Source organism: Bos mutus, chromosome 1 (genome assembly GCF_027580195.1).
Source record: "Bos mutus isolate GX-2022 chromosome 1, NWIPB_WYAK_1.1, whole genome shotgun sequence".
Taxonomy (NCBI): Eukaryota; Metazoa; Chordata; class Mammalia; order Artiodactyla; family Bovidae; genus Bos; species Bos mutus.
In genome coordinates, this window is record NC_091617.1 from 132249983 (window position 1) to 132275015 (window position 25033).

The 25033-nt window shown below is 42.8% G+C and overlaps 1 long non-coding RNA gene across 1 annotated transcript; it reads left to right on the top strand.

Annotated features, from left to right (window-relative positions):
- Window positions 1-1007: 1007 nt before the first annotated feature.
- LOC138991466 (uncharacterized) lies at window positions 1008-21124 on the top strand. The gene is made up of 3 exons (XR_011467412.1): window positions 1008-1105; window positions 17808-17894; window positions 21008-21124. It is a non-coding gene; the product is annotated as an uncharacterized lncRNA (long non-coding RNA).
- The last annotated feature ends 3909 nt before the right edge of the window (window positions 21125-25033 follow it).

The following is a 25033-nucleotide window of genomic DNA, read 5'->3' on the forward strand; positions in this document are numbered from 1 at the left end:
AGGGTGGGTGTGGGTAGTAGTGGAGGGTAGCAGAGGTAATAGGGTAGGAGATAAGCACTTGAATGTGTCTTCAGGAGTACCTGGACAAGTGGGCTGAGATGGTACCTGATCCTGGGAGGGTCACTGGGCCCTGAGTATGTCTGTCATCTCTGTTTTGCCAGTGTGCTCAGGGCTTCAGACTCCTCACTATACCATAAATGGGAACTTATTGGTTCAATAGCACACTGACTTTTAAAACTAAAGAATAAAGGTTTTTTTTTTTTTTTTTTTAGGCACAGTAAGGAGCATTCAATAATCTTCAAATTTACCTCATCAAAATCAAGCCACAATCAATCAAACAGAACAGTAGTTCATTCTCACACAATTCATGAGTTAGAGCAAAACTCCCATCACCTCACATTAGGACATTAAGATAATTACTTATCTCTTGAGGGCAGGGAGTGAAGTGCTATACCTCATTTCTGATCACATAAACCAACTGTTATGGGAAGAGAGGTCATTTGTAAGAGAGAAATCTGGATTGATGGCACCAGCCACAAAGGTCAAATGGTCACTAGTGAATCTGGGCCCAAACTTAGCTGAGAAAAATAGATGAAGGCACATTAACTTTGGGCAAATGAAATAAGTTAGAGGTTAGGTGAATTTATGGGCTTCCCTCGTGACTCAGCAGTAAAGAAAGTAAAGAATCTGCCTGCCAATGCAGGAGACTTGGGCTTGATCTCTGGGTTGGGAGGATCCCCTGGAGAAGGAAAGGGCAACCCATTCCAATAGTCTTGCTTGGGAAATCCCATGGACAGAGGAGCCTGGTGGGCTACAGTCCATGGGATCGCAAAGAGTTGGACATGACTTATCAACTAAACAACAACAAGAAAGTAAATTTAGGTGAGTGTAGTAAATGGTGACATACAAATTTTGACAAGCATTTGGTAGTTTAAAATGAGACATCTGCCTGTAACTTCACCTGTTTGTACTTGTGTTTTCTATTATTTTTCTTTTTCCCTAGAATTTTTTTGAAGACAAAAATTCAAAACACCTTTTCACTTTTGTCTCAGCTGGACCAAGAGAAGAAAGACATCAACACTTACCAAAATCTAAGTTAAGATTGGTAAGGAGAGCAAACTACCCCCCAGAACAGTTATGGTGACCATAGTCTTCTCTCTTAGAGGAGGGAGGGGGATGGGTTAAGTGAGGACAGGCTTTCTCCCTGGGAGAAGGCTAAGGATGAGATGATTGGTCCTCTTTGCCTCCTTGAGTTTTTCCCTCATGAGATTTTCCGTGTGTGTGTGTGTGTGTGGTTGTTAACTTTTATGCAGAAATAATTTAAAACATGTAGTCAAGTTGCAAGAATAAGGGTAGAACACAGGACACCCATGTACTCTTTCCCCATATTCATGTATCTTAACATTTTGCTGGATTTATCGTTTGTAAGTGCTCGTCTGCTGTCTATTTAACATACAAATACACACACATAATTTTTTTCTGAGCAATTTGCAGGAAGATGGTATACCTCATTGCCTTTTATGACGAGATACTTCAGTGTGTATTTTCTAAGACTAAGGAAATGTGCCTCTTAACCACAGCACAATTATTAATTTCACTACATTTAACATTAATACAATATTCTGATCTATCTACTATATTACAATTTTTTCAGTTGACCCAATAATGTCCCTTGTAGCATTTTCTACCCATAGATTGGGTATAGCATTCCCATTAGTTATGTTTTTAGTCTCTCTATCTGAAGCATTTCTATAGCCTTTCTTTGTCTTTGAAAACATTGGCCTTTATGAAGAATTCAATTCTTTTTCGTTTTTAATATATAGAATGTTCTTCACTTTTGGTTTGTCTGATGTTTCTTGATGGTCAGCTTTAGGTTATAATGCTGGCATAATCTTTAGATAGCATCATGTCTGGAGGCACACAAAGTCCATCTGCCTCTCATTGGCGATGCTAATTTTGTTCCTCGTCCACTTTCAGGAGACCCTTTAAGATCATGAAGACATTCTATGCCTCATCAACAATTCCCTCCAGATTTAGCAACCATCGATGATTCTTGCTTGGACTGACCTTTGCTCTGGCACTTACAAAATGATGATTTCCCATCTCCAGCCCTCCCCTCATTTACCTGTCAGCCTTTGGCACACCTGTGATTCTGTCAGAAGAGTGCTTTTCTTTACAGATCTCAGAACTGATTCTCATGATGTATAAATTTGAATTCTATTTTCGTATGTAGGAATAGTATGTTTTACCCTTATATCTGACAGCTTACTAAAATAAGATATTAAAGAAAACTCATTTCCATCTTGGTTTAAAAAATATTATGTTCTCTTAAATACAGTTTAGGTAGAATGAGGCTCGAGCATGAGTTGGAGGTCTTTAGCCATTGTTAAACAAGGAAGTAAGAAAACAAACATTTGACTCTCATGGACAGAGGGCTGGTTGATGAAGGACTTCCTCTTTTTTTTAAGTCTTTATTGGATTTGTTACAATATTGCTTCTGTTTTCTGTTTTGGCTGGGAACCATGTGGGATCTTAGCTTACCGACCAGGGATTGAAACTGCTTTGGAAGGCGTTTTCCACTGGACTACAAGAGAAGTCCTTTTTAAAAGAGGATTTCCTCTTTGTGTTAAATCATCCCCTTTTACTAGGTAAAAAGAAAATATACTCTGTATGTGTGTGTGTATATGGTCACACCATGGGTAGTATGTGGCATGATTCTAATCACTTTCCCTTCCTGGCTGTTGACAAATGGTGCGGATTAGAAGATCAGCCTCTCACAATAGAAGACAGAGTGATTAGACAGCAAGACTGTTAATTAGAATGTTAGGACTCAGCAGGGCCCCATCTCACTGAGAAGCTGAATGAAGGCAGCTAAGATTGTGAAAAGCAGGAGAGAAACAACGTGAAATATTTATTGGTGCCCAAATCTCTAATATCCGGAGGGGAAAAAAAATGCCAAGTCCCAACCCCAAACAGGACTTAAACTCTTAGGGAAGAGAGTGAATTCTAGCTGAGGTTTTGGGCAAGTACCAAGATTAGATTAAGCAGTGAATGATGGCTGTTAACAGTAACAACGAGGTATATGTATTTCTTTAAACCTTGCTCTAAGTGCTATAATCAATTTTTATCTATAATAATTTGAAATGAATTATCATGCTTTGTTAACTTAATAAAGTATTCTATTTCTATAGAAAAAGCACAGAGGCACAGAAGAGCGTATTAAAGTCTTTCTCCCGTGGGAAGCCTTTTGCTCCAATTTATGGTCACAGTCCAAGGCCAGGTCTACCCAGGAGCAGCCAGTTCATATTGGTGTAAGAGGGAAGAGTCCATATGTGCAAACTCCCAAACCCAAACCTTCAAAAGAAGGTGGCAACCAATTTTTTTTTGGAGGAATGAGATGATGAGAGGGTCCATGAAGGTGCCAGGAACCAGGAATCCTGCCCTGCACACCTGATGGGTGTTTGTGGCTCCACAGTCTGGGAGATGACTTTTGGCATAAGAGTCAATTGAAAAACTGGTGAGGCCTTGAATACAACATGGACGTGGAACAACAGACTGGTTCCAAAGAGGAAAAGGAGGATGTCAAGGCTGTATACTGTCACCCTGCTTATTTAACTTATATGCAGAGTACATCATGAGAAATGCTGGGCTGGATGAAGCACAAGCTGGAATCAAGATTGCCGGTAGAAATATCAATAACCTCAGATATGCAGATGACACCACCCTTATGCAGAAAGTGAAGAAGAACTAAAAAGCCTCTTGATGAAAGTGAAAGAAGAGAGTGAAAAAGTTGGCTTAAAGCTCAACATTCAGAAAACTAAGATCATGGCATCTGGTCTCATCACTTCATGGCAAATAGATGGGGAAACAGGGGAAACAGTGGAAACAGTGTCAGACTTTATTTTTCGGGGCTCCAAAATCACTGCTGATGGTGATTGCAGCCATGAAATTAAAAGACGCTTACTCCTTGGAAGGAAAGTTATGACCAACCTAGATAGCATATTAAAAAGCAGAGAGATTACTTTGCCAACAAAGGTCCGTCTAGTCAAGGCTATGGTTTTTCCAGTGGTCATGTATGGATGTGAGAGTTGGACTGTGAAGAAGGCTGAGTGCCGAAGAATTGATGCTTTTGAACTGTGGTGTTGGAGAAGACTCTTGAGAGTCCCTTGGACTGCAAGGAGATCCAACCAGTCCATCCTAAAGGAGATCAGTCCTGGGTGTTCTTTGGAAGGACTGATGCTAAAGCTGAAACTCCAGTACTTTGGCCACTTGATGTGAAGAGTTGACTCATTGGAAAAGACCCTGATGCTGGGAAAGATTGAGGGCAGGAGGAGAAGGGGACGACAAAGGATGAGATGGTTGGATGGCATCACGGACTCAATGGACATGGGTTTGGGTGGACCCTGGGAGTTGGTGATGGACAGGGAGGCCTGGCGTGCTGTGGTTCATGGGGTTGGAAAGAATCGGACACCACTGAGCAACTGAACTGAACTGAATGCAGCAACTTCTTTTTCTAGATGCCTCTTATCCTCACCGTGAGGCCCATCTCTGCCATTTTCTAAACTCCTTTTGCCATGTTTCTGTTCTTGGTGATGCCACACAGTCTAAACTGCTAAGGATGGGGGGCCTGTTAAAGTATTTCCCTCTGTTAGAAAAAGTAAAGGGACTTCCAGAAGAGATGCCTTGGGAACTGGTGATATACACTGCCAAGGGTGGAGGCAAAAGCCCTTCTTAATTAAAAAGAAAGATGTTTGGAAGCTGGAGAGTAGACTGAAAGCACTGGCCATAGAGCAGTTTTGTGTATTTTATTTTTTTGGTAGTATCTTTTTATAATAGGACATAGTGCTTTACACTTCAAAGCAGTTATTTATTTATTTAGCTGTGTTAGGTCTTAGTTGCAGCACGTGAGGTCTTCTGATGCCGCACACGGACTCTCTCACTGTGGGCTCCAGAGCGCATGGGCTTCAGTAGATGCTGCACGCAGGCTCAGTAGCTGTGGCTCTCAGACTCAGTTGCCCTGCAGCATGTGGGATCTTAGTTCTCTGACCAGGTCTCGAACCCATGTTCTCTGCATTGCAAGGTGGATTCATTACCACTGGGCCACCAGGGAAATCCCACGAAGAAAATTATTTGAATTGCAGCCCACCATTTCCAAGCTTTGTGATCTCTGGTATTAGTTACCTAAACTCTCTAATCATCGGTTTTGCCATTCTTATCATAGAGTTAATAGCACTTACCTCTTGGTGTTGTGAGGAGTAAATTTAATAATTTTTATAAATCTCTTACTACAAAGCTTGAAACACAATGAGCATTAAATAAATGGTGGCCAGTGTTGGGAGCTATTACTGTCAGGCCTAAATTACAGTGCCTGGTATTGAAATGCCTGTGCAATCTGCCTCCAGCCTGCCTACTTATCTTGTTTCCTACCATTCATCTGTTCTTTCCTGCTACAGCAGGAATGTTCATCATCAGCCTGAACCAGGCTCTAGCCTGGCCCGGGCCCATTTCATCTCCCTGTTCTCACCTCCTTCTTACTACAACTTCCGGGAAATGCCCCTGCCTGTGCTTTCATCTCATCCCCTGAGGCTCAATGTTAGTCCCATTTCCTCCCTGAAGCCCTTTATAGCTATTTCTGCTCACTTTAGGCTCTACTCGGCAACCCACTCCAGTACTCTTGCCTGGAAAATCCCATGGACGGAGGAGCCTGGAGGGCTGCAGTCCATGGGGTTGCTGAGGGTCGGACATGACTGAGCGACTTCCCTTTCACTTTTCACTGTCATGCATTGGAGGAGGAAATGGCAGCCCACTCCAGTGTTCTTGCCTGGAGAATCCCAGGGACAGGGGAGCCTGGTGGGCTGCCGTCTTTGGGGTCGCACAGAGTCGGAGACGACTGAAGTGATTTAGCAGTAGGCTCTACTGTTCTCTGAGTCACTATTGTAATTACTGTTTGTGTTGCAGAGTTTAGTGCTGCATTATATAGAGAAGAGTTTTCTGTGATGGTAGAAATACTCTTGAGCTGGGTTGTCCAAAAAAGCAGCCACTACCTTTATGTGACTATTGAGAATTTTAAATGCAGCTGCCGGAGAAGGCGATGGCACCCACTCCAGTGCTCTTGCCTGGAGAATCCCATGGACAGAGGAGCCTGGTGGGCTGCAGTCCTGGTGGGCTGCAGTCCATGGGGTCGCTAGGAGTCGGACACGACTGAGTGACTTCACTTTCACTTTTCACTTTCATGCATTGGAGAAGGAAATGGCAACCCACTCCAGTGTTCTTGCCTAGAGAATCCCAGGGACGGCGGAGCCTGTTGGGCCTCCATCTATGGGGTTGCACAGAGTCAGACACGACTGATGTGACTTAGCAGCAGCAGCAGCAGCAGCAATGTGATTAAAGTAGTTAATTTTAAATTCGTTTTCATTTTAATTAATTCAACTTTACATTACGATTTTTTAAATTGGAGTATAGCTAATATACACTGTTGTGTCAGTTTCTGCTGTGCAGCAAAGTGAATCAGTCATATATATCTCCACTCTTTTTTAGATTCTTTTCCCATATAGGTCATTACAGAGTATTGAGAAGAGGTCTCCGTGAGAAGTAGGTCTTTATTAATTGTCTATTTTAAATACAGCAGTGTGTATGTGTCAATCCCAATCTCCAATGTATCCATCCCACCTTCTCCCCCCGGTAAGGTAAGTTTGTTTTCTATGCCTCTATTTCTGTTTCATAAGTTCATTTGTGCCATTTTTTTAGATCCCACATATAAACAGTATCATATAATTTAACACCCTTTGCAGCAACATGGATGGACCTAAAGGTTGTCATACTGAGTGAAGTAAGTCAACTTCACATTTGAATGGCCCCTTGGCTCCTTGTGTGGACCATCTCCTCTGACAAAAGCTCTTGTAGGAGGTAGTACTCCTGTGTTCCCATTGGCCTCATAAAGCCAAACCTATCTTCTCTTTCTATGGTAACCCCTTTGCCCATAGAGAAATCAAGGGTGGACTTAGGGAAAAAAGGAAGACATGGGATAGAGGGGCAGTGCTCAATCAGAGGAGGCGGGTGTGAGCTAGATGGAAGTTGGGGTGAATGGGACCCAGTCAGATGCCTCCCATCTGTTCGTGAGTCTTCCTATAGAATTGGCCTCAGTGTCCAGCAGGATTTAGAGGAGCCCTGTTACCCACAGGGCTTACACCCTCACAAGTGAGTGAAGTCTCTCATGGTGGCCCCTGAGTCATGGTGTCCGACCCTTTCAGGGATCCCTGGAGATGGTGCTGTAGCAGCCCAGTTGGCCTAGACCAAGCCTCTGCTTGACTCTTCCTTCCAAACTTGACCTTTCTGAGAGAATCCTCTCCCTGTCCCTCAGCTCTGATTCTTGATTTCAGACTCTTCAGAGCTGCCCCAGCCTCCTCCCTGTCTGTCTTGAGTCTATTTGTTTATATTTCCCAATAGTTTATGAACTTTTAGAGATCACAGACCTCTTTGAGAAGCCAACTAATGCTATGGACACACTTCTTAGGAAAATGCACATGGCCATATTCATACACAATTTTGCAAATTGTTTTGGGGAGGTCACAGATCCCTTGAAGCCCAGGCTCAAGTCTGAGACCCTTGGCTAGGAACATGTTCTTTAATCTGACTTCAGTGGTTTCATATGCTATTCCTTCCTCTCTCAGCACCAGCTCAGCTCTAACTAATTCTGTACTCATTGGGCAATGTTTTGATGACTGGTTGAGGGCTCTAGTTACCTACATGACAGCAACAGTAACTCTAAATAGCTATGAGAACATTTCAGTTGCTATAAATATCTATCCTTATTGGTAGGTTAATAGATTGGCATTATGGCTTCTAAATCCATTCCCCAGCTTGCAAAAGAGTTTTTAGAGCCTGATATCTGGGTGAAATAATACGATTCATAAAACAGCAGTACTGAGCTACAGTCTCGGGCTGACAGTACACTCTCCCCCCCACCCCCGCCCCCGCTCATCACCTGTAGTTAATTAGAGGTTTGCAGCCCTGGATCTGTCATGTAGTATCATTCATATCCTCAACTGAACTTTGAATGTGCACTTCTCTAACTTGGTTGGGCTTTCTTCTGTTCTCACCTGAGCCTCTGTTTCACAGACCACAAACATTGAGTTAGTGGACATGCTGAGATCATTTCTTGCAGAGCCCATGGAGGGAAGGGGCTGGTCCAAGTTTCCACAGCTGGTTCCACAAGGCAGGGCTAGAACCCAACTGCCTTCTATACCAGCTCAGTCTCTCAATTTCTCTATGCTTTATGAGCAATTTGTTCTGGAACTTTGGCTAAAATGACTTAAGAAGTAGAGTCTGTACCGTATGTATAGAGACACCTCATTGCCTGCTTTGGATAGATTCTTGTAAATTTGATAATAGAGTGAATTTCAGTAAGTTATATATCCTATCATGTCTTTCAAAGACTACAGATGTATTCCTTCTGTAAAAGCTTTCAGCCTTGGGTATATACGTGGATACAACTGAAAAAACCATGTGCTTAGAGGGAAAATAATTTTCTGATGAAATATTCAACTAATGTTTGGAATAAACCAACAAATACTAAAGTGTGAGATAAAAATCTTTTTGTCTAGACGAAGATATAGCCAGTCTATTTCTTTAAACTTAATATGCATTTTCCTCTACCCACAGGTAAATATTCCTTTTGAAAAGCTTTCTTCTTTCTGAGGGGTTTATCTTGCATGATTACTTTTAATTGTTTATTTAACAGCCTGGATTAGCTTGCTGCAATGTTTGCTCAGCATCTTGTGTAAATTCTTTATCATTAAAAGTCAGTTTTCCTGATGGCGTTATTGAAATTTATTATTTCTATAAGTATGCCTTTCTCTGTAGTGGAGATTCTGTAAGTGGAATAGACAAAGGAAGAAACAATTATTTTGGTTTTTACTAGCCATGGGATAGTCTATTTTACTTCTAATTAGAAAAACTCTGAAAGGTTATATGAGATAACATTACTTTTTGGATGCTTTAGAAAGAAAGTCTGGTGTCAGTTTTCCCTTGGTTACTTGCCATGATTATCTTTGCTGGGGCCAACATGATCAGAATAACTTTCTTTAGCCTGATCCTGTGACCAGTACATTTTGTAATATAGATGCTTTCAGGAGGAAGAACTTGAACAATAATCATTTCAGCCTGCTTCCCGCTAAACTTTTAACTAGAGCAGCTAATAGGAAGCAAACGCCTGGGTTTGAATTTCATCTCCTTTTGTTTTCCCTGCTCACTCTCTGGAAAAGGGGCTAATGAACAGTGAAACCGCTGAGTTTGAGCCGCAGAGGAGAGGACGCTCTGCCTGGAGGCTGGTGCTGTGTAATCGGCTCCTGAATTGTCGCAAGATGCCCCAGGTTTTTATGAAGGTGTCTGAAATAGCCAGGATCCAGCACTGAGGAGAGTAAGGAGAAGAAAAGATGGGGTTCCAATGGGCACGATGTCTACTCTGTCCTTTGGATTGAAGCTGTACTACTCCCAAAGAAGGCTGCTTAGAGAAAAAAAATGTGAAAGGCAAATACTGGTGTGCAAATTGTAACAAACTTGTTAGTGTTTACAGTACAGATGCTGACACTGTTTAACCTAATAGCAAGCTGTTTTCTAAGCATCTTTCAGAGAGTAATTAAAAGGTTCCTACACACACTGAAACCAATTATAATAAAATTTTATTTGTAGGGAGTGCTCAAGACTTAAGGTAAAAAAAAAAATCAGGATTCATAACCCAACTGAAGATGTCTTCCTGCCACAGGCAACAGGGATGCTGCCGAGAAGAACCCAATTAAAGACCAGAACTTGGTTACGAAGGCGGAGACCTCAAATCAGCTTTTCTTTGACCCAACCCAGTGCTACTTTAATGAGGGAAAGAAAAAGTTCACTCCTGCCACATTATTAAGTAGAAATTGGAAGAAAGAACGGGTTATTCCTTTGGAAAAAAAAGACCGAGGGAATGATGTGAGCCTGCTTGAAGAAGTTGCAGTAGCAGCAGGGTTTGAAAAAAATCAACGTTGAGAGGGTTCTAAGAAGATGCTTTTTTTCTGGAGAAAAAAGCATTCTTTGGGCATAATAAATGGTTTATATTTATATTTGTGGGTTGTTGTCAAACAAAACAAAACGAAACAACACCATCCAGCAGGTTAATCTGCATACCCCAGCTGAATTCCAGGAGAGAAGCATTAGGAGATTCATCTCCTCATTGTGAGACCATCACTGACTGGCTGTGTGACCTCAGAGAAGTCACTTTCCTGCTCTGAGTCTCAGGATCCTAGGATCTGTAAAGTGAAAGGAACACTTCTGGTTCTAGAAAGCCTCAATCTTGCTATAATAATACTCTGGATTCACAAAATGTCTGCTCCTCTAACCCCTAAATAATTTGGAAAATGCTGTCAGCCCTTAACACCGCTCTATAATCCACAGGCATTAGTTTCCTTATTGCAGTTGGAGTTATGGAGAGTCAGTGAAGTTACGTGGCAGGCACAAGGTGACCTTGTCATTTTTCAGAGGAGGATAAAGAACTGTACTCCTGACTTCAGCCCAGAACTTAAGCCATTCAGGCCAGAATTGTATGGAAAATGATAAAGATTCTGATGGAATTTGATGTATGGTGCTGTCCTTAATTAACTACATCGAATCAACTCAGTCCTATGAGTCTTCCCATTTTTTCCTCAGGCCTCTGTCCTTTTTGTTCTCTGACCAGAGCTCATCAACAGCAGCTATAGCTAAAGATACCAGGATGCCAGTGATGTCGTCTTTTTACATAGTCTTTGCTACACCTGTGGGGTGAGGGATGTGACGTGAGCACCTGCATGTGTGGGAACAGCTAATATATCACCAACTTCCTTCCAGGATGTTCTGACATTCATTCTCCACTTTCGCAGCCAGTTCTGTCTTCAGTGTCTACTGGAAGAGATGTCCTGGGCTGAAAATTTGGGGCCCTTTGCAAGGATGTATCTTTGGCTGGCAGCTCTCACCCGTGTTTCTTGGCCCCATCAGTCAGCATGCTCCAGCTCCCTGCCACAGTCCCTGCTCCTGTCTCTGGGAGCTCCTGGGGGGATGTCAGCTATGACGGGCACATGGGCATATGATACTTTTACCCTCTCTCCAGCGAGAGAGACTCACAGGATGCTGACAATCGTCACTGCTGCTCGAGGGCCTGGTTTAAGTCCCTGGGCCTAGAACTGAGGCTGTTTGAGTGTGTCATCTCTGGTTGTGGCCTGTTATGCTTGAACCAAACTTTTGTACTTCCTTGCTCTCTTTTCTCAAGATAGGACTTCTTTATTTTTGTCATCCTTAATTATAGTTTACATTAGTGTTTATATTGATTGTTTTCATATTGTTTTTATTGGAGTATAGTTGAGTTATAATATTGTGTTTTAGTTTCAGCTGTGCAGCAAAAAGTATATCAGTTATATATATACAGTGTGTATATATCCACTCTCTTTTAGATTCGTTTCCCATATAGGCCATTACAGAGTATTGAGTCCCAGAGTTCCCTGTGCTATATATTAGGTCCTTATTTTATATATATAGTAGTGTGCATATGTCAATCCCAAGTTCCCAATTTATTCCTACCCCCTTACCCTCTGGTAACCATAAATTTGTTTTTATCTATGTCTGTGACTGTACTTCTGTTTTGTAAATAAATTCATTTGTACTCTTAAAAAATCATTTATTCATTTATGTATTTTTGGCTGTGCTAGGTCTTCATTGCTGCGTTGGCTTTTCTCTAGTTCCAGAGAGTGGGGGCTGCTCTCTAGCTGTGGTGCAAGGACGTCTCACTGTGGTGATTCTCTTGTTGTGGAGCATGGGCTCTAGGGCACGTGGGCTTCAGTAGTTACAGCTCCTGGGCTCTACAGCACAGGCTCAATAGTGGTGGTGTATAGGCTTAGCCTGCTTCTGGGCACGTGAGGTCCTTCCAGATCAGGGATTGAACCAGTGTCCCCCGTACTGGCAGGCGAACTCTTCACAACCGAGCCACCAGGGAAGCCATGTATCCTTTTCTTTTTGATTCCGCACCTAAATGATATCATATGGTACTTGTCTATCTGACTTATAACTCAGTTTGACAATCTTTAGAACAAGACTCACTTTGGAGGGTCCTTAGTTTCTTCACATGAAGAGACTCATCGTGTCTGATTCTTAAGGCTCAAGCTGAAGTGCTCACCTCCTTGGATTCTAAAGGTAGAGTCAAAGCTGCCCTTGGGCGCTTGATATCTTGGTCCATGATGTTAAAAGACAGAAGGAAGAGCCCTCAGTTAGCTTGCTTCTTCCTCTGGTGGGAGGTCTCACACTAGGGGATAGGAGGAGAGAATAGTATTTGGTGCTCCAGTTCAGTATTCCTGAAGCCCTCTCAGCATGCATCCCAGGCTCCCTTTGACCAAAGTAAAAGGTGGAGAACTTGCTTCTGTAATGACCGTCTCTTCTTTCTCTGCTTCTTCAATTCTTCAATGCCTGTCACTGAAAGTGTGATGTGTCCTTAAGCTCCACCTGCTTGCTAGGAATCTCCATGGGGCTGTCTGTCTTGGCCTGACCCTCATAGATGGGGCCTTGTGCTGTGAGCCCCTCCTCTTTCTTTCCTCCCCATCTATCCAAGGTGCCACTCCATCAAGAGCTGATCTTTTCTAAAAATGATAAGCTGAGATGTTGCATAAGGATCATGACTTTGCCCTGCCTCTTTCAGCTGGCTATTCCTGATGGAATGTGATTAGATCCGAGAGCTGATACCCACTTTTTAGGTTTTGGGACAAAAGACCAAAAGTCTTGCCATGAACGTGATGACGAGAGGTCACCTGAGAGTGGATGGGGACTGCCTGTGAGACAGTCCGCACGTGTGGCCCTTCACTCACCTCTTTACCATCCTTCAAGATTGTTATAAGTAAAACTTATGACTGTCTAGACCCGGAGCATGTGGTCTCTCTGAAAGGCACTTCTACCTGTTACTGTTTAAGATAATGCGTGTTGCCTGTCTGTTAGAGTAAGGAAGGCTGACAGAAGAGAGAAAGTCTGGGGCTTCAATCAGTAGGCAACAGAGGAGTTGGAGGTGGATATAAGAGAATTAAAATGGTGACCAATGGAAGCCATGGAGGAAGAGAAGTGAGTGAGGATACAGAGAGAAGAGGGCATTGGAAATATTAGATCCATTATTTCAGGGAGATCTTGGTTATTAACACAGAGGTTAAAGGAGGAATAGGGTAAATAGGTGGAGGGAAATGTACTGAGTAGGATGGAACGGACATTCTCCTTGGAGGAGTCAAGGTGAAGGTCATTGTTAGATTTAAGGACAAGGGCAACGGGACTGCTCTGGATGTTCTGGAATACTCACACTCCCAGCAGTCCATGCTGAGCAGATGGGCGGAAGGATGACTGAAAGAATGAATGAACACTGCCAGTATACTCCCTGAGCCTACAAAGACTTGCTGGGTGAGTCAGAGTTATTAATATAAATAGTTACGGTGGCAACAATATGTCCCAGTGACAGTCCTATTTTAAAAATTAACTTTAAAAGCTATTTTAAAATGTTGTTCTAAATCCTACGTGCATTCTCTTTTGCATTCTTTTGAGGACTCGAGTCTGTTATTTACAGTGTTTATTACTTTTAAGCATATGGGTGTACATATGAAGTCTGTCCACTTTTTTCCAGAACTAGTAAACAGACTGAGAACAGGACCAATATAATCATATTCATTCTGCCATTGACCTTGTGCAGGCTCTCCAAGGTCAGGAATGGTAGTTGGATTTTTGTCAGAATTGACTTGTTTTCAGCAGGAGCTGGGTCTCCCGCCTACTAACATTTGTAATCTTTCCTTACTATCTAGCCTGCTGTAAAATTACTAGTACAGTTTCCCCAGGCAATGACTTTGTGATTTTCTACTCTTTTATTGATCAATAAACAGTTTTAAACCAAAAGCCCCACAGTGAGAATAGAAACTTATTTGGTACTTGTAACTACCTGCCTTGGAGAAGAAAGAGGGATTGGAGAGATAAGAGCCTTAGGCTCCTGCGGTCTTCTTGATGCCAACACCAATAGATAAAACTAGAAAAATACAGCCATGGGTTAACAAAACAACAATTGACTACACTATGCTAAATAACCCATTGTTTTGCATGGAATTAACCCATTGTTTCCTTGTCCCATGGTTATATGTATCACTTTCTGTAAACTTCAAGGAGGCAGGCTTTGGTTTTTCACTTGTGCCAAAAACAGTGTCTAACTCAGAGTTCGTATTTAGGAAAAAATAATGGAGCTATTGGAATTGAGAATAAGAGGGTGGATTTATGTCTCTGGTATACTGAGACTGGTTTCCAGTAATTTCCTTGCATAAATCTGATCTCTCCAGCTAGATTTAAGGAGAGACCCTAGGCCCTGTCTGTTTTTCGCTTCCTATGGGAGCAAATTTAGTATGACCATAGAAATACCTCTAGGTAGTAATGACTGTGTTTCCAATGGTTATGGCTTCCCATCAACCTATTTGTTTTCGTTTGGCTTTGTTTTTGGGTAAATAGAATTTTGAAAATAAGTCTAGTAAATAAGGTATCATTTTCTTTTAAAGTAAAACCAAATCAATAACCAGCTAAGGATAACAGAAAATTTGTGATTTGAATTGAAAACTGTTCACGTGGGTGCATTTTGAAGGATGACAGAGTTTTCTTCTCACATTTGTTGATGTCGTTTGTTTTATCCAAGGAGAATTTGAAGATAGGATGAAGTGAAAGTGTGTTGTTTTCTGGAGCAATGTTGAGTCATTTGCTTTTCTGATAAGAAATGTTGAAAAACTATTGACTTTTGGTTTTCTTGTTTTCCATGGGGACATCACTGGCAAATACCTGTTGTCTGTGTAATGCTTAGAATTCAGAAATGGAAAATTCAGTGATAACACGGCAGGGTATCAAGAAACAGGGAAGGATAAAAGAGCTTTTATAAATTCATCAAAAAGTAAGAACATTCTTTCCACAAATATTCCTTGAATAAAACACGTGTTTTAATTCACCCAACATGGAATCCAGATACTGCACCTGGAAGGGCCTTGTGTATGTCAGTCGCTTGGTTGTGTCTGACTCTTTGCAACCCCATGGACTGTAGCCTGCAAGTTCCTCTGTCATGAAATTCTGCAGGCAAGAATACTGAGGTGAGTTGCCATTTCCTTCTCCAGTGGATCTTCCTGACCCAGGGACTGAACCTGGATCTCCCTTATTGAAGGCAGATGCTTTACTGTCTGAGCTACTAGGGAAGCCCACTAGGGAAGCTACTAGGGAAGGGCCTTGGGAGCCTTTATTTCAGTCTGCTCATTCACATGAAAGGGAATGGATTCAGAGCAGCTCAGGGCTGTTTGAAGTCACATAGTGAGTCAGTGGCAGAGCCTCCCACTCTGGGGCTTCCCTGGTGGGTCAGTCGGTAAAGAATCTGCCTGCAATGCAGGAGACCCAGGTTCCATCTCTGGGTAGGGAAGATCCCCTGGAGAACGGGATGGCTACCTGCTCCAGTGTTCTTGCCTGGAAAATTCCATGGACAGAGTAGCCTGGCAGGCTACAGTCCGTAGGGTCGCTAAATAGTCGAACATGACTGAGCAACTAACACTTTTACTCTCACTTTACTCCTATTCTGGCCCCCAGCCATGGGTTATAAAGAGTGATTGCCACCCTTGATGGCCCTCTACCGTGACACCCACAGAAACAAATCTGTGCTCCGGTTACAGATGGATGCTCAAGTGGCCTTTGCCTGTCTGTTTTCTCCAGGTGGCCTCCTCAGGTTGCTGGGTACCTTGGGGCCCAAGGGTCCCTTTCCAGGGCATGGACAGGAATCCTGGGGATGGAACGAGGAGTGAAGTTCATTGTTTTGAGATCCTCAACCCACTTCTCCGCACCCAGAAGTTGTCTCACGCCCATGGGCTCCGTGTGTCACGGCTGCAGCCTAGCAGACCTAGTAGCCTTGAGGCAGAAGGCCTTTCACTCAGCCAACTGATGAAAACTCTGTCCTTTTCAAAATGTCCCAGAAAGCCAAAATAACTCATATATCCCACGCAACTGTAGAGCAGATTTATGTCCCTTTAAGAACACATGTGGTGTAAAAAGATGAAGGGAGAGAGGGCCTAAAGTTTTACATATGGCACCAAGGTAATCCTAGCCGAGTTGGCTCCTCTCCGGAGCCCGCCTGCAGGGTATAATTAGAATGGAGATAGCCATCCCAACAGATCTATACTTGAGCAAGTCGTGGCTGTGACAAAATTGGAACCAAGGCTAAATTTATCAATAACAGGGTTTAAAAAAAGGAAAAGAAGACAAATGAATTTGAAATTTCTCCTTGTTTATTTTAATGTGCAGAACATTTTCTAGCTGATTTATGCCACAGCTTCAGTGTATTTTTCATTTTTTATTTATTTTGCAGTTAATTGGATTTCCAGGCTTTGCAGCCAGTCACTGCAATTGATCCCTGAAAAGATGGATTTATTGCTTAGACAGGCAGAATTCTGACAATCTTCAGAGGCTGGAAAATGAAAGAAAACAGCCCATATATAGAATATTGTGGGTCACCATTGGGTCAGATCAGGGATATATGTTACAGCTGGCAGGTTTATGCCAGAACTTCAATACAAGTAATCTTCTTGAATGGGCAGCTCCAGGATCCAGTGGAATATTTTGTAGGATATTGTCAGTGATCCATGCTTAGGAGGAAATGTAGCTTAAGATGGAGACACCAAAGTAGATGTCAGATCCTGGATAGGTTGGATCTATGGTTGCAGAATTTTTGATAACTAAACTGGACATAGCTCACACGTTTGATGGCTCCATAAGGAAGAGGACCTTATTTTTCCTGTTGGATGACTTTGTTGAAATGACATAATGGGTCAAGAGGCAGAACCAATATGGAACTCACGCCTTTAACTACTCTTCCAGAAGTTTCTGGAAATTTGTCAGCTGATAAGCAGCAGAATGTTGCCCTTCGTTCTGTAGAAGTCTGACATCCATTTAACCATTCCTCTAGCCATGCATCCATTTATCCATATAATAATATTTTTTATTGAGCTCATACTATATACTAAATCCTTTGCTTGATGCTAAGCATAGAAAATGAATATTTAAAAAATATAGTCTCTACCTTCGCAGAGATTGTAATCTACTGGGCAAGTGCTAATTACAAATTTGCTGAGAATTAGAGAAATTCAGGAAGCTGCATGTTCATATTACAAGTGGACCTACCCTGATCTGGGGGTTGGGGAAGACTTTTTCCTGAGGAGATGCTGTGACCTGAAGGACTGAGTAGACAATGGTCAGATCATATGTAAAATAGAACTCTCACCCATAATCTGCAGCAATCGGCCCCCAAAACTAAGTTGTTATCTATAGTAACCAGCCTGGGCTGCTGGCCTGTTGTCTGTATAAGTCAGACGTGTAGGAAGTCAAAACAGTCTCTGTAGCAACCAGCCCAGGAGGCCAAACAATAACTCCTGTAACAATTGGTTCTAAACAGCCAGGACTTGATTAATAACTGACAGCTTCCCTAATTTTTGTTCTTACTTCCAACTTAGTTCACCAAAGAAAGCCAGATCTGTACCCCTAACCAGTCACGTAGAATGTCCTGCTCCTAGTTTTCCCACCTACAGCTTTCCTCTGCCTACAATCCCCGATCAGGGCCCACATGAAACCTTCCCTTTCTCTGCTATAAAGCAGTCTTCCTCCTCTGCCTGCCTGTGAGGTGCTGCCCAAACTCAAGCAGGAGGGGCTGACTTTCTTGCTGTACCAAGTTCTGGATACACAGCCTTTGCTTGTTCTCACTTGGCTGGGTTTTGTTTTTCCCACAGAGCTGAAGAATGAGCATATGTGGGCCAGACAGTGGTGGGAAAAGACTGTTTCAGAAGATGGAACGCACATGCAAAGACTTTAAGAAGGTAAGAAAGACTAAGGCACACCCTTCAAACTGGAGTCGAACATGACTGAAACATGGAGGGTGAGGGAAAGACTGTCATGAGATATGGCAGGGCATAGGGTTTTGGGGAGAAGGGTTGGGGTCCTGCAGGGCTTTTTGAGTTGTGTTGATGATTTTGGCCTTTATCCTAACCAGAGCTTCACTTATGGCCGATGTCTTGGCAGTTTTCTCCTTAACTAGCGTTTCTGCTCTGACCGGTCTCCAGCTGCTGTCTGCTGCTCTTCGTGTGAGCCACTTACATCCTGTTGTTGTAGTGAGGGCCTCCTGTTGTTTTAGTGAGGCAGACGCACAGGCAAAGGTGACTTGCTGTGTGAGTCCTGCTGTATGCCAGGACCAGCTTCCCTGTCCTTCTGGGCAATGATGAGGTGAGCCCTGACTTGTCCTCTCTAATCCTGAGTCCAGCCGAGCCTAGGGGAAAGGGTCAGTGTAGCAGAGATTGGGACTTATTCCCGTATCTCTTCTCACCTTCTACGGTGATAGAACACGCTGTCAACTAGATGAGAGATATTTCCCAGTCTCCTTTGCAGTTCAGTAATAGGCTTTTATCCAAGATCTGGCCAATGGGATTTGAGGGGAAGTGATACACACAAACCCTCCCCTTCCTGCTGTCTGGAGTGTAGAGGTTGGTACCAAGGATGGCAGAATAGCCAGAAGGAACGTCATGACCTGTGCGGACTGCTTACATTCGTAAAGTTAAGCGAGAGAGAAACATATTTTTATCTCATTCAAGTCACTGTTATTTTAGTCTCTGCAATAACAGATGACCTATACTGTATCTTAATTCAGCAGTTTTCAAAGTGTGGTCCCTTAACCCCTGGAATGGGGGACTGTGTCTCTGAAACTCTTTCATGAGGCTTACTGCAGTACCGACACTTGATCCGCCTTTTTTATTCTCATTTTCCCATGATTGTATAGCTGAATTTTCCTGAGGCTACATGATGAGTGACATCACAGCAGATTGAATGCAGAAGCCGATACATGAATACAACTGTCTTCTATTAAGCCAGATATTAAAGAGCTTTGCAGAAGTGAAAAACAATGTCACTCTTCTCAGTAAAATTTTTCAGAAAATATAAAAATATTTGTTTACATCTTTATTTTTGCTATTTTAAAACAAATGCACGAAGAAACATTAAATTTTCTTCCATTTTAATTTCTAATGGTAAATATGGACAGATGTAACCCTGTCCATATTTTATGGAACATACATAAAAGCACTTTGGAATAGCTGATAACAAAATCCAAATGTTTGAGAGCCACTGTCTTAACTAATCCATGCAGCTAGACCTTCTCTGTTGATAAGCAGTTACCAGCTGCAGGTCCCACTGTTTTGGGGATCAGCTGGGGCAGCTGCCACTCCTTTCTGCACCCTGTTTTCTGATTTCTTCTCTCTTGGTGTCCTTTGATTCTCTAGGAATTGACTTCAGTTGGTAGAATCCACTGACTATTTCTCCCTCCTCCATCCTTCGTTGCTTCATCCATTCAGTCAATAATGAAGCCTCCTAATATGGGCTAGGACTGTGCTTGGTGAAGGTTAAAGATGACCAAACATGGTGGCAACTTTGGTTTGGCTCACAGTCGAGCTCTGGAGAGAGGCTGTGAACGAACAGTGGCAGCTCAGGCACTCAGCGCATTAGTGATTGTGGAGAGTGTGGAGGTGATGCAGAGAAGGGGCTCATCAGCTCTGCACCGGGGGACGTGGGAGCAGTGAGTCAGGAAGGCTTTAAGGTAGAGGTGACTTGGAGGGAAACTGAAAAATAAATATAAATTAACGAACTTCTGTGCAAGGAGTGCTACGAGGGGGAAGGGCACCCAGGCAAAGGACAATGCCGGGGGAAGGGCAGGGTGGCGTCATAGGGCAGGGTGTTTTTGGAAAAGTCTAAGTGGTTCATTATGGGCTGAGAAGCTGGAAAGGAGCCAGGACCCATTAAGTAATGATAAACAATCTGACTTTTATTCTTAGGGTGTGTGTTAGTCACTCAGTTGTGTCTGACACTTTGTGACCTCATGTATTGTGGCCTACCAGGCTCCTCTGTCCATGGAATTCTCCAGGTAAGAATATTGGAGTGGGCTGACGTTCCCTTCTCCAGGAGATTTTCCCTGCCCAGGGTTGGAACCCGGGTCTCGTGCATTGCAGGCAAATTCATTGCTGTCTGAGCCACTAGGGAAGGCAGTTAAAAATTACAGAATAATTTTAAGCAGAGAGTGATGTGATAATATTTGATTCTAGAACTGAATCGGAGGTTTCCTTCACCCTGTTTAGGGACTGTCTTCTTGGCTTCCAAAAGATGTTGATATATTTCAGCATGACTGGTGGGTGGGGCCTCTCTGGAGAGAAACTTTCATTCAACTTATAGTTGCTGATTACCGGCCCCTCCATTTTTGAGGGGAGGAGAAGGACAAATGATTTTGAGTAAGGCTGGGAAAGTCTGTGTCCTTTGACTCATCTGTCTGCAGAGACCCCTAGGCATTGGTGTCTAGATTCTAGGGAGGGAGGGGCTATATAATAACTAGAAAGAACTATTTTGGTCTGCAATTAGGACTACTTAACAGTTATAACTAATTATGCCTTTATAAGTTTGTGACTAATTATAAACACTTTTGAGCACTTCAGTGTGTGCTAGGCACCTTTTATGCTACACGTATTAATGCATAGAATCCTCATAGCAACCCTTTCAAGTAGGTCCTATATTATCTCCCTTCTTCTGAATAGGGAACTGAAACATGGACAGTTTATTGAATTAAACAAACACTGCAGCCTGAGGCTGCACTCTTTCTATAAATTTTAATTAAGTTAATTTAGTAATTAGGGTGCACTGGGTCTTTGTCGCCTTGTCGGCTTTCTCTAGTTGCCGCTAGTGGGGGCTGCGCTCTAGCTGTGGTGTGCAGGCTTCTCATCGTGGTGGCTTCTCTTGTGGAGCGTGGGCGTCAGTGGTTGCAGCATGTGGGCTCGGTAGCTGGGGTTCTCAGACTCTAGACTGTGGGCTCAGTTGTTTGGCGCACAGGTTTAGTTGCCCCACAGCACATGGAATCTTCCTGTACCAGGAATTGCACCTGTGTCCCCTGCATTGGCAGGTGGATTTTTCAACCACTGGACCAGGGAAGTCCTGAGACTTCTTCGACTGTACTCTTGACTGCCACCCTGCACTGCCTTCCAGAGCAGAGCAGGAGACTCCATACAGCAGGCTGGGCAATCTGCAGAGGATGGAGGTCCTGAGGGTAAGTTCATTACCGTCATTTTTCTTTTTTCATCAAGGTCAGAGTGACTGGAGAACACATGGATAGAGGTCCAATGAGCAGCTTCAGCATCACCTGGGAATTTGTTTGGAAGGCAAATTCTGGGGCCCTTCCTCAGACCTCCTGAATCAGATACTTCCAAATTGTGGCCCAGGAAACTGTTTTTCATAATCCTGCCTGGGTGATTCTGATGCATAGTAAATAGTAAAGTTTTAGAATTACTGAATTAGAGATGAATTCTGGTGTGCCTGTGTGTGTGTGTGCGTGTGTGTGTGTGTGAATGTGTGTGTGTAGGGGTGGAGAGCAGATTGGAGGGAAAGACTGGAAGCCAACAGCCTACTTCTGAGGTTGTTGCCATTGTCAGAGTGAGAACTCTGAAGTTCTGAAGAGGCTGAAATCAGAATCTCCAACCTGGGCTGCTCTTTAGAATCATCTAGGGAGTGTTTGAAATATGCCACTGCATTGGCTTCAGCCCAGATCTATTAGATCCGAATGTCTGGGGGATAGAACCCTGGCATCAGGTTTATAAGAAAATTCCCCTCAGTGATACTAATATCCCTATAGGCTTAAAAATTAGTGGTTCTCAAACTTGAAGATGCATCCAAATCTCCTGGGGGGTTTGTTAAACAGAGGTCTGGGCTGGAGCCTGAAAATCTGTATTGCTAAGCTCCCAGATGATGCTGGTCAAGGGGCCACACTTAGGGAATCACTGCCTTGCATGTTCACCCCCTTAGTTCTGGCAGGTTAAGTGGAGGCTGTGGAACCAAACCTGGAGGGCCCCTCCCTCTGCAGTTAACTGGGTTGAGCTGATATATTAATGTGCCTATGACATGATTTATCTTGTTGAAGATGTGAAAAATTCTAGTTAGCTATCTAGATATTTTTACCTTCCAGATATGTTTATTAGTTAAATTCATAGACCTAAAGTTTGCCTTTCCTCAGGACAGTGGCTGCTTGAGATTTGATAAAGAAAGTCTAATTTTCAGTTTTTCTCGGTTTCCCCCCTTAGAGGATTTCTCCTACCTATGAACTTGTAGAATGCAAGTACTCTGAGGGAAATGCTAAGATTTGAGTTATGATTTCAGATCTATCGTCAGAAATCAGGCTTTTAAAACAATCACAGTTATGGGGCATTCGATATAATACTCATTGCTCAAACAACTCCTGAAAATAGTCCAAGGCAATTTAACTTTTATTTCCTCTATAGAGCTTGTCACCATTTATTAATCTTAATTTACCTCAACATCACATATCAGATAAGAGACCAATTTTTCTCCTCTGTTTCCATAGCATTAATATTTAAATGGCAAAGTATGACACTCATAAACAGCTCAGGAGGAGAGGAATATTTCTAGGAAGAAAAACCTGGATCAAATGCCACCTCAAGGCGATTTCCTTAAAAACTGCCCCAAATGAAGCCGGGCAAACATGCCCAGTATACCTTGCAGTACAGAATAGAAGGATGAAGAGGCATTGCCTGTGCAAAGAACAGCATTAAGTAAAACGAATAACATTGTTTCAGAGACTTCCCGTATAAGACTGAAGAAACATTTGGGGAGGTGGAGGCGGAAGGCGGTGCAGGTGGAGATGCTGGCAGAAGTCCTTCTACTCTGAATGCTAACACAGCTCACTGAAGAATCCAAAGCACATTTGCTGGTTGCTCTGTGGCTCCAGGAGGGAATTTAGTTTTATTACTTTAGATATCTATTTGGCATCACTCATGTGTCAGGCTCTGGATTACAGGTGGCATGGATACCAAGACAGTTGAGGCACAGCAGCAGTCTTCAAATAGCTGATTGAGAGGATCAGACAAAAGCCCAAGTTGGGTGGGACATGCGCCAGGGAAAGATGTAGATATAATGGTGGGTGTGGAGAAAAGGGCACCCTCCTATATTCTTGCCATGCCATGCCATGCTCATACTCAGTTGTCGTGTCTGACTCCCTGGGACCACATGGACAGTACTGTAGCCCTCCAGGCTCCTCTGTCCATGGAATTTTCCAGGTGAGAAAACTGGAGAGGGTTGCCATTTCCTCCTCCAGAGGCTCTTCCTGACCCAGGGATTGAACCCTCAACTCCTGTGTCTCCTGCATTGCAGGCAAATTCATTACTGCTGAGTCACCAGGGAAGCCCTTACAGTGTTAGTGGGAATGTAAATTGGTGCTGCCACTATGAAGAAGTCTATAAAGGTTCCTTAAAAGACTAAAAATAGAGCTACCATATGATCCAGCAATCCCATTCCTGGGCTTATATCTGGAGAAAACCACAATTCGAAAAAATACTTGAACCCTAATGTTCATAGCAGCACTGTTCACAACAGCCAGCATATGGAAGCAACCTAAATGTCTATCAACAGAAAATGGATAAAGGAGATGTGGTATAAATATACAACAGAATTACTCAGACATAAAAAAATGAAATAATGCTATTTTCAGCAACAGCAGTAGATCTAGAGATTGTCATACTGAGTAAAGTAAGTCAGAAAGAGAAAGAAAAATACCAGGTGATATTGCTTATATGTGGAATCTAGAAAAAGGGTACAAATGAACTTATCTACAAAACACAAAAAGAGTTACAGATGTAGAGAACAAACTATGGTTACCCCAGGGGTTAAAGGAGGAGAGGGAGAGATTTGGAGATGGAAACTGACATATGCACACTGCTATACATAAAATAAGTAACTTATAAGAACCTACTGTGTAGCACAGGGAACTCTACTCAATATGCTGTAATTACCTGTATTGAAAAAGAATCTGAAAAGGAGTGGATATATGTATAACTGATTCACTTTGCTGTCAGTTCAGTTTACTTCAGTTCAGTTGCTCAGTCGTGTCCGACTCTTTGCGACCCCATGAATCACAGCACACCAGGCCTCCTTGTCCATCACCAACTCCCGGAGTTCACTCAAACTCATGTCCATCAAGTCGGTGATGCAATCCAGCCATCTTATGCTCTATTGTCCCCTTCTCCTCCTGCTTCCAATCCCTCCCAGCATCAGAGCCTTTTCCAATGAGTCAACACTTCACATGAGGTGGCCAAAGTATTGGAGTTTCAGCTTCAGCATCAGTCCTTCCAAAGAACACCCAGGACTGATCTCCTTTAGGATGGACTGGTTGGATCTCCTTGCAGTCCAAGGGACTCTCAAGAGTCTTCTCCAACATACAGCTGAAAAGCATCAATTCTTCGGTGCTCAGCTTCCTTCACAGTCCAACTCTCACATCCATACATTACCACTGGAAAAACCATAGCCTGGACTAGACGGACCTTTGTTGGTAAAGTAATATCTCTGCTTTTCAAATGCTATCTAGGTTGGTCATAACTTTCCTTCCAAGGAGTAAGCATCTTTTAATTTCATGGCTGCAATCACCATCTGCAGTGATTTAGGAGCCCAAAAAAATAGTCTGACACTGTTTCCACTGTTTCCCCATCTATTTCCCATAAAATGATGGGACCAGATGCCATGATCTTAGTTTTCTGAATGTTGAGCTTTAAGCCAACTTTTTCACTCTCCACTTTCACTTTCATCAAGAGGCTTTTTAGTTCCTCTTCACTTTCTACCATAAGGGTGGTGTCATCTGCATATCTGAGGTTATTGATATTTCTCCTGGCAATCTTGATTCCAGCTTGTGCTTCTTCCAGGCCAGTGTTTCTCATGATGTACTCTGCATATAAGTTAAATAATCAGGGTGACAATATATAGCCCTGATGTACTCCTTTTCCTATTTGGAACCAGTCTGTTGTTCCATGTCCAGTTCTAACTGTTGCTTCCTGACCTGCATACAGGTTTCTCAAGAGGCAGATCAGGTGGTCTGGTATGCACATCTCTTTCAGAATTTTCTACAGTTTATTGTGATCCACACAGTCAA